Here is a 6,926-nt window from a genome sequence, read left to right on the forward strand (position 1 = left end):
GGAGGCCGGCAGCTGCCCCGTGTGAAAACTGAACGCCTGTGTATCTGGCGGTCTGGCTTGCACGTGCTCTCTGTCCCTCGGGAACGCAGCCCCGATCTCTGAGCCGTGAGCGCAAAGGGCTTCCGCGCTCCAGGAAGAAACGTCACGCAGCCCAGGCCCCCAGGCCCCCAGGCTGTGCCCAGCCTCTTCAAGTGCATGGCAAGGCTCTCCGTGGCCATCGCACACGCGTCTGTCACAGTCACCATCCCACATATAAGTCTGTTTTCATGGCTCACACCTGGCGACCCTCGCTGCCTTTGACTTTGGCTCGCTTCATGTCTACTGGGAGCATATGCCTGACCCCAGGACCCCTCACCGAAAGCCTGTGAAGTGACCTCGTGAACTGCACTTTACAGATTGGGAAGCTGGCATGGATGGCAGCTCTGCTAATCGATCTGCTAATTGTGCCGGGGGAGGGCAGGACGGGTCCTTTTGGGCCTCAGCTGACTGTTTCGGAGACACACACTTCAAACCATTGGGGCTGTGTGTTTTCTCTGCATCCATCTTTATAGACTGCTGCGGTTTTTACATACCATTTCTCCGGAAAAGCCTGAAGGGGACGTGGCGGGGTGGGGAGGCCAAGCAGGGTTCAGAGTAAAATGAAAGGAAGGTGCGGGCTGGAGTACAGCGAGGTGGCTGAGAGCCCCGCCCTCCCCGCCCTCTGGGGTGACACCGGCCCCACGGGCATCAGCCAAACCGGGCCTGGAGCGGTGTTCATGACTTTGTTGAGAATACTCAGCGTCCCATAGTCAGTTGTTTTTACAGTGTGTTTTGTGTGGTTTGCTGAGTGGTCTGAATAGCCGGCCGCTGGTCCTTTTATTCTCGGTTCATACCCCTCTTGAAGGCAAAGCCCCGCCTTCCACAGCCTTGTTTCCTCCACAGGGCGCTTAGCAGGGTCAGCGTGGCCTTGGTGTCACCGACCTAAGGATTCGCTGGGTCTTTCTTCACCTCTATGAACAAAAACTTAGACTTGAACACAGCTGTATCCACCTATGAGCCAAACAATTCACACTGGCCGTGTGTGTCTCCGCAAATTATTTCTCCTCTCTGGGCCTCAGTTTTTCCGTCAATAAATTGAGGCCAGTTGACCAGGGTCCTTGGAGGAACGTCCAGCCCTCAGCACCTTTGGGTGCCACGTCTCCTCTTTGAGGATGTCTTGCCCCCTGAAAGCTGTGATTTGACAGAGACTTGATCTCTCCGCTCACTCCGATGGCCACTTTCCCTCTGGCTCTGGCCCGCCAGGCTGACCCCCCTGGCGTGCCGCACCCGGCCGTCTGTCTTTGTTTGCGATCTGAGCAGGAGCCGGGCCCCTCCTGGCCGAATGCAGAGACTGCCTCTTTTGCATATTAGCACCGGTGCCAGTCTGAGCCCAGCTGTGTGCACCGTCAGGCGAAATATAGATTCCCACAGCCCGGCCCGCGCTCCACGCGGCTAATGGAAAAGCTTGCGGACCGGGCCTGGCCTGCATATGCATGAGCTGTCTTTTGGGGGGAAGGGGGGACATTTCACTCTTTCCCTCTGTGTCTCTTTGTGCTTCTTTGGGTTTCCTTCGAGAGTTGCTGGCCATCTGGGCTCGGGAGCTATCGAAGCGACTTGGCCGGGCCCCGGACTGGCCTCTGAGTTCTCTGGGCCTCGAGCCTTGGACCGGAACCCACCCTGCCACCCACCCACTCAGCAGGACGGCAGTAACCTTTGTCAGAGGCCGCCTGAGGCAACAGGCCCGAGGGTCCCCTTCATTTCCTGCAGGATGAAGATCAAGCCCCTTTCCTGGCATCGGAGGCCCTGCCCCATCTGCTCCCAGTCTGCTCCCTGGCCCTGGTTTCCCCAGCCCCCCAGGGTCAGACCTACTGGCCAGCTCCTGAACGGGTGGGCCTCCTCTTGCCCCAGGGCCTTTGTGCTGGCTGTTTCTTCTGCCCCCTGAGGCACCCCTGCAGGGTGCCCTCTGTGCTCCTGCAGCCCGCCCAGTGGTCAGCCTCGGGCACACACCTGCACTTAGAGCTCGCATCCATCCCCATCGGCTGCTGGGCCCTCCCTGCCCCAGCCGGTGCCCACAACATGAAGAAGGCCCAGAGCCAATGCCCTTTTAACCTTTATCAGGAACCCAGCTTTTAAACCTTCCTGAATCCTGCCTCAGATGTGTTGTGCAGAGGATGAGATTAGAAAGAGAAGCCGCCTGAGGGGGTCGTCTGGGCACATTTAGTGACAGACACCTACATGGGGGGCCAGCAGGCCGGAGCGGATGTTGTCACTCTCGCTGTAGCTGTCACGGGGGCTCCTAGGGAGGAAGGCCTCAGACGCTCTGTGGTTTGGAGAGGGAGTCGGGCTCTAAGTGCAGGTGTGCACCCGAGGCTGACCACTGGGCGGGCTGCCTGTCCAGCAGGGCTGGCTTGGTCGCATGGCGGGAGTCTGGGGGTTGGGCGGGGCACTGGTGCTGTGGGTGGCCACCCCGCAGCCCCGACCTTCCCCTCCCTGCTCTCCATCTGCCCGCCGGGCCTCCTAAGCACCCACTCTCCTTCCACTCCTCTATTCGGATAGCTGAGAGAGCAGAGGGCTGGATCGAGTTTATATAGCTTCCCCTGTATATATTTAGAGACAAGAAGTTCATTTAGGGATTAGGGGCTGCTTCTTGTCTATGCATCATTAAGCATACCACATCTGCTACTGAGCTAGCAATCAGCAGAATATTGAGAAAAGTTATAAAGAAATCTTTGCCTGGTTCATTTTCATCGCCAGCTCCCCGTGTCCTGGCTCTCAGACTTTCAAGAGCGAGCGTGTGGGAGGAAGTGGGGCCGGGGCTGCTGGGACCAGCCTGGAGACCTGGCACACGGTGCAGAAAAGAAAAAGTAATTCAGCTTTGACCCAGCCCCATCACACTGTGCGTGCGTGTGTGCACACACGTGTGCAAGCATGGAGGGGGCACGGTGGTGGAGAGGAGATGGTCCTCGGAGAGGCTGCTGGTGCGTTTTCCCGAAGTGGCCTTGCCAGAGAGGACACATGGCCTCGAGGAGAGCTGAGGGCCCCATGGCTGCCCTGAGCACTGCACTGCGCTCAGCGGCTGGAGACCGGACTTGGGTACCATCTCTCCGCAGACCTTGCCGGACCTTGCCGAGCGGCTTCCCCTCTGTGGTCCTCAGTCTCCTCATCTGAAACTCGAGGCGTGGGGCTGGGTGTTCTCCCCCTGCTGAGGGGCGAGGGGACCAGGGAGCTGTGAGGAAGGGCGGCATAGAGGAGGTTCCCCAAACATGGAATTTCCCAGCAAACGAGCTCCCTGTCCTGCTGCTCTCTCTGCCCAGCCCGTGGGGGCCCTGGCCGGCTGCGGGGTGGGGCAGCAGCAGGCCCAGGTCCTGGTTCTGGAGGCCCAGAGCCGGAGACCCCGGCAGCAGAGGGGCTGAGGCCTCTTGGGCTCTTTCACCAGGGAGGTGGGAGCTGAACCGCTCACCCCCTCCGTGGGGACCCGTGGCCTGCCTCCCCATTTGGCCCCATGGGGGTGGCAGTGTGGTGGCCCGAGGCCCCTTCCCGGGGCGGCTGTCCTGCAGTGTGACATGTGGCGGGTTAAACTGCAGGTGTCACTGTTAGCCCTGAAATGGGGACTTCGCGCGCCGGCCCCAGGGCGGCCCACAAAGGAACCTGCTGGCTCCTAGCCATTGGCCTCCACGACCCGGGGCTCCATCCGCGGCCCCCGGCGCGGCGCCCCTCTTCTCCCGCAGCCCCTCCCGCCCGCACCCCAGATGAAGAAGCAGCGACAGCGCCGGTCCAGCACAGCCCGGCGCACAGGAAGCACTGTGTCCCCACGGCGCACCACTGGCTACCCCAGGAAGGCGCAAAACGGGGAGCTGGTTTTAAATGGAGATCGCGTTTAATCTTGGCGACCCCGAGAGGAGGGGGCGCGGCCGGACCCTGCGGCAGGAAGGAGGAAACGCGGGTCTGAGCCGGGGCGTCGCCGGCGGCTGCTCAGAGGGACGGGGCGCACCGGCCGCGTCCACGCGCCGGGTCGGAGGCGGCGAGGGCGTGAAGGGCCGAAAGGCCCAGCGCCGGCCCGTTGTTGGCGAAGCGAAAGGGGAGGAGTGACCCAACAGCCGGGGTGTTTCCTCCGGGAGACCGGGACCCGCAAGGTGGCACTGACCTGCCTCACACACCGCCAACAATCTAGTGGCTCAGGATGAAAAGGATGAAAAGGGCCCTAGCTTCTAAAAGTCAGCTTTTCAAAAATGACCAGCTGGGCGTTGTTTTTCCAGGGAATTTACCCCAGAAACCACAGCCCCCTGGTCATCCTGTCCCGCATTGGCCGGGAAATACCATCTGCATCCGGGCACCTCGCAGGTCCCCCAGCCTTGGCCAGGTAGATCCCTGCATCTGCCAAGGGAACCCCACCCTGACCTCACTTTCGGGAGCTGTTGAGCCCCAATATACCCTCTCCCATTTCTTTTGCTCCCCTTCTTTCTAATCCTCCCTTCCATTCTGGCTTGAGACACCTTCTGAACGAGGAAAAATACAGATGGCCGGAACCAGGTTTTTGGGGCATCTCTATTTGGGGTCTGGGAGTCCGCCCTCAGGTCTAGCGGCTCCTGGAGAAGGGGCGGCAGGGCAATGGGCTCCCTTCAATTCAGTCCTGTTTAAAGAGAGCGTAGACACGAGGGCGCGTGTGCGTGCGTGTGTATGTGTGTGTGCACGTGTGCGCATTTGCGCATGTGTGTGCGTGTGCGTGTGTGCACGTGTATGTGCGTGCGTGCGCGTGCGCACGTGCGCTGCTGGGGGACAAGGGCGCGGAATATTTCCAGGCCTTAAAAAAGGAAGAAAAATAAATTTTCCGGTAAGACGGTCAGCGTACGGTGACCGCAGGGCAAATGCAAATGCCCGATTTCAAGCACAGACTCGTGAATTCTTATTAACAGTTCGTGACGGAGCCTCCAAGCAGGACGTTGCATATTCATCAGTTCCAGAGAGGGACCTGGCTCCCCACTTCAGGTGTGTGGCTTCCCCAGCACCCAGGTCCCTTTAATCTTGAGGGAAGAAGAAGAAAAGGAGGAAGGAAACCAAAGCCCGTGACCAGCGCGTTTGGTCTGTTTTCTCCGGTTCCTAGAGCGTTAAGGGGGGTAGGAAATAAAAGATGCTCGGGAAGACGGCGCCGCAGCCACCCTCCACAAAGATCTTTTTAGTGTCAAGTTAAATGTACACAAATAGCGGATGATGATCTCTTTTATTGGACTAACATTTATCCAGTAATATCCACACACTTTTAAAACCATTGAGGCCTCCTCTTCAGGTGTTCATTTGAATAGAAATAGCTGAATGAGTGTTTTTATAATTGATCCCCTGAGAACTGAATGTCTACTGCTGCATAACCAACATTTTCCCAATGCCGAGGTTTTTTTTCCCCCCAAATTGCCACTCTGCAAAATTAGGATTTTGTACAGTTTTGATAAGAGAATTAACCTCCCACGTGCCAAACTCCCGAGTGTGAGGCGCTCCCAGGGAGGCAGCCTGTGCATGGCCAGCGTCCACGCCAGCTCCAAGAATTTCTGGAGGTTTGGCAGCTTCCTGGCCTCGGGGAGAAAACTCCCACAATCCCCCCCGGAGAGGGATTTGACCGAGGCCACTAGAGGCGCAGGGAGGGGAGGTGGTCTCCCAGGCACCCACACACTGAAGTTTTCCTTTTGTATTCAGTGGGTTGAGCCTAGCACTCACCAGAAACGCCCAAAGGGGCAGCTCTGGCCTGATGTGGCGTCTGTGGATGCTTGGAGCATGGACCTTGAGAAAACATGAAAAGTCCAGCATCGGGAATGTGGTCAACGATATTGTAATAACTACGTGCGGGGTTAAAGACGGATACTGGACTCATCGGGGCATCACTACGTGGGGCATAGAAATATCTACTTACTCTGTAGTACACCTGAAACTAACAGACTATGGTATGTCACCTGTAAAAAATAAATTTAAAAAAACCTCAAAACCAAAACTTTTTTCTTCCAGTGCTTTCTTTAGTGCCGTCACATGCTTTCTTTCAAGGTTCACACCAGTTTTGGGGTTATAATCATAACGTATGTGTAGAAAATTTTAAACTTATGTAGAAATAGAAAGCTGAAAATAAACAGGAGTCCAGATTCACCCCCCGGGGCTGAACACGGTTGTATCTCCTTGCGGTCTTTCTCTGCGTGTGTAGAAATATATGAAATTGGGGTCGTACTGTACGTATAGTTTTGTGTCCTTCCTTCTCCCATCTGTGGTGTCGACAAGCCCCTCCTGTGCCTTTAACCCCGCCTGGCAGTATCCGTTTGGCAGCGGCCACCGAACGGCTGCAGTTGAATAGGTTTAATCGCCGCCGTTGATGGACAGTGACCTGGGAGTTTTCTGTTTCGGCTGTGTGCAAGGGCACGTCGCTGGCCCCTTCGAGGAAGCCTCGCTTAAAGAATAAGAAAGAGTGAGAAAGTTACTTAGGGAAAGAATGTTTCCTTCGTGGATGAGAAGTGATGGGAAAAGCAGTTTCTTGTGACAGAATCTGAACCGTGAAAGGCGTCTTCAGTGAGAGAAGCCCGCAGTGGTTAAAGCCACCACAGGAGCAGGGGCCACGGCCAGGAGGCCTGTGAGTGGGGCCTGGGCCCCTGTCACCCCCCGGGCCACACGCTGTCAGCTCGTACGCACCCCTCCCGGTTCTGAGTGGAGCTGCGGTCAGCCCTGTGCCAGGCAGGTTCCCTCAGCTGCACGTGGCAGAAAACCCCAGAGCGACTAGCTTTAAAAGTGAGGCCACTGTCTCTGTCACATGATAAGATTTCTCGAGGTGTCAGCTTCAGTTTGGCTAATTCGGCGACTCCGCATCATCACCAAGGACCCAGCACGGTCCCTGGCCATCTCCAGCATAGCCAGGGACACCTACCCTCATGGCGGCACAT

This window comes from Pteropus medius, unplaced genomic scaffold, assembly GCF_902729225.1.
Source record: "Pteropus medius unplaced genomic scaffold, Ma_sr-lr_union100, whole genome shotgun sequence".
Lineage (NCBI taxonomy): Eukaryota > Metazoa > Chordata > Mammalia > Chiroptera > Pteropodidae > Pteropus > Pteropus medius.